General features: G+C 39.8%; 1 pseudogene; it reads left to right on the forward strand.

Moving 5' to 3' along the window:
- Positions 1-2876: 2876 nt before the first annotated feature.
- On the forward strand, positions 2877-3268 carry LOC116468122 (motile sperm domain-containing protein 1-like; annotated as a pseudogene).
- Positions 3269-3576: the final 308 nt, after the last annotated feature.

A 3576-nucleotide genomic window follows, 5' to 3' on the forward strand; every position in this document is an offset into this window, starting at 1 on the left:
GAGCCACCATGCCTGGACTGTTGCTTTAATTTATAACTTATTGTACTGTCTATGTCTTGAAAAGTTGTTGTAGTTACTATTTTTGATAGCTTCATGCTTTAGTCTTCCTATTTAAGAATATTATAGACACCACAGTTACAGTGTTATAATATTCTGGCTTTCTGTGTGCTTATTATTACCAGTGACTTTTATCCCTTCAAGTGATGACTCATTGCTCCCTAGTGTCCTTTTCTTTCTGATTGATGTACTCCCTTTTGCATTTCTTGTAGGGCAGGTCTGGTGTTGATGATATCCCTCAGCTTTTGTTTGTCTAGGAACATCTTTATTTCTCCTTCATGTTTGAAGAATGTTTTCACCAGATACATTATTCTAGGGTTAAAGGTTTTTTCCTTCAGAACTTTCAGTATGTCAGCTGGGTGCGGTGGCTCACGCCTGTAATCCCAGCACTTTGGGAGGCTAAGGCAGGTGGATCATGAGGTCAGGAGTTCGAGACCAGCCTGGCCAACATAGTGAAACCCTGTCTCTACTAAAAATACAAAAAAATTAGCAGGGCGTGGTGGCGGGCACCTGTAGTCCCAGCTACTCGGGAGGCTGAGGCAGGAGAATGGCGTGAACCCGGGAGGCGGAGCTTGCAGTGAGCCGAGATGGTGCCACTGCACTCCAGCCTGGGGGACAGAGCCAGACTCTGACTCAAAAAAAAAAAAAAAAAAAAAATTAGCTGGGCGTGGTGGCGAGTGCCTGTAGTCCCAACTACTCGGGAGGCTGAGGCAGGAGAATCACTTGAACCCAGGAGGCAGAGGTTGCAGTGAGCCGAGACCATGCCACTGCACTCCAGCCTGGGTGACAGAGTGAGACTCTTTTTAAAAAAAAAAGGGAAAGAAACATTAAGTTTATAAAGTCAAAAAGGAACAGTAAGCTAAGGTTAGTTTATTATTGAAGAAAGAAAAATAAAAATATACTTAGTGCAGCCTAAGTGTACAGTGTTTAATAAAGACTACAGTAGTGCACAGTAATGTCCTAGCCTTCACAGTCAGCCACCACCCATTCACTGACTTCGAAGAAAGTGAATAGCAGGAAGCACTTCTAAACTAATTTTGAGGTCAGCATTACCCGGACACTGAAGCCAAAGACACCACAAGAAAAGGACACTACAGGTCAATATCCCTGAAGAACATAGAGGCAAAAATCCTCAAAAAAATGCTACAAAACCAAATATAACAAACATATTAAAAATACTACATCGTAACCAAGTGGGAATGCTGAGATGCAAGAATGATTCAACATGTAAAAATCAATAAACGTTATACATAACATTAAAGGAATAGAGAATAGAAAGGACATGATCATCTCAACAGATGCATAAAAAGCACTTGGTAAAATTCAACATCCTTTCATGATGAAAACTCTCAAAAACTAGGACTAGAAGAAAATTACCTTGGCCGGGTGCAGTGGCTCACACCTGTAATCCCAGCACTTTGGGAGGCCGAGGCGGGCAGATCACGAGGGCAGGAGATTGAGACCTGTAGTCTTTATTAAACACTGTACACTTAGGCTGCACTAAGTATATTTTTATTTTTCTTTCTTCAATAATAAACTAACCTTAGCTTACTGTTCCTTTTTGACTTTATAAACTTAATGTTTCTTTCCCTTTTTTTTTTAAACAGAGTCTCACTCTGTCACCCAGGCTGGAGTGCAGTGGCATGGTCTCGGCTCACTGCAACCTCTGCCTCCTGGGTGAAGGTGAAACCTCATCTCTACTAAAAATACAAAAAATTAGCCAAGCGTAGTGGCGGGCGCCTGTAGTCCTAGCTACTCGGGAGGCTGAGGCAGGAGAATGGCATGAACCCAGGAGGTGGAGCTTGCAGTGAGCAGAGATCGCACCACTGCACTCCAGCCTGGGTGACAGAGTGAGACTCCATCTCAAAAAAAAAAAAAGAAGAAGAAAATTACCTCAACATATTAAGGACCATATATGAAAAGTTTGCATATCATAGTCAGTGGTATAAAGTAAAATTTTTCCTCTAAGATTAGAAACAAGGCAAGGATGCCAGTCTCAACTTTCATTCTACATAGCACATAACACTTTTATTCAACATAGTTTCAGCCAGAGCAATTAGGCAAGAGAAAGAAGGGCAGATGACTCCTGTGCCCCTCCCAGGTACTACCTCCATGAGTAACCTTTAAATTGACTTTTAACAGCATAGATCACCTGTACTTTCAACTGTTTTGTACTTTATGTACATGAAATAAGAAAGCATGAATTTTTGTATATATATGTTAAATTGTGTATGTTGTTTGAAACATCTCTATTTCTGCATAATGTTTTGGATCATTGATTAGCATTGGTGATAGAATTCTATCATGTGACTATCAAACTATCAAACAATTAATTCAGATATTCCATGGCAAAAGTCCATGTGAGTGGTTTTCCTTCTGGGGATATTAGGAATAGTGGTGGTGGGTAAAAACGTGTAAAATATAGAATGTGTTTTCATGATGTAAGAAGGATTTTCCTTGGGGTGTTACATTTAGTAATCAAATTGATGGGTCATGTGTTTACATTTGTTAAGCTTTAGGAGATACTGCCACACATTCTTTCCTATCTTGTTTCTAGCCTTTTTCTAAATTCCTATTTTGAAACAACCTTTAAATAATCTTCTGATTAGAGGCATTTTGAGTCCTCCAGTATCCCAGCAGGCAGTGCAGCCTAGAGATGCTGACAAAGGAGCTGAGGAGCAGTCTCAGCTGCTTTCCGAGGAAGCCAGTGTTGCCAAGATGGCCAAAATGCTTTGGAGTTTTTAACTGAATCTAAGAAAAGTCCAAAATAGATTTGAGGCTGTAAAAACAGAAACTGCAGCGAGGGGGATTCAGTGCCGATGCATCAATAAAAAAGACAACCAGAGTTAGTGGAAGGAAATCTTCCTGTTTTTGTGTTACCCTCAGAGTTCATATTTTATGCAGATGATCAGTCGACACATAAGCAAGTGTTGACACTGTACAATCCCTTAAAGTTCAAAGTGTGATTCATCGTAGAGATTTTCAATCCTGTCACTATGGTGTAATAGACAAATTCCATCTCTAAATTTCCAAGCAAAGCCAAAGGAAGGCTTTGGGAAGAAAAGAGGTTGTTGCTACTCTTCTCCCATCTGCAAAAGAACAACAAAAGGAAGAAGAGGAAAAAAGAATAAAGGAACATTTAACTGAAAGTTTATTGTTTGAGCAGTCGTTTCAACCAGGTAGTTTTGGTTTGTTTTTAAAGCCCTCTTGAGGTCCTACACATTATTAACTTTAAAATAATCAGGCAGCTAAGAATAATTACTAGAAAAATCATCTACCACTTCAAACATAATCAACTACTTCAAAACTGAACGTAGATAATCAGGTACCTGAAGTAGAACAAGAAGCCTGGAGCTGGACTTTGAGAGGAGGGAAAACCCCTCACTGGACTAGACTGTAGGGAGAGGGTAGATGTTGCTGTAGCCTTTTAAATATATCTATATTTAAACATAAGTATATCTGAGACTGCACGCACCATACTTTATGAAGCTAGTATAGTTTGGCAGTTCTATTCTTTTG

This window comes from Hylobates moloch, unplaced genomic scaffold (assembly GCF_009828535.3).
Source record: "Hylobates moloch isolate HMO894 unplaced genomic scaffold, HMol_V3 SCAFFOLD_5, whole genome shotgun sequence".
In the NCBI taxonomy this organism is placed as follows: Eukaryota; Metazoa; Chordata; class Mammalia; order Primates; family Hylobatidae; genus Hylobates; species Hylobates moloch.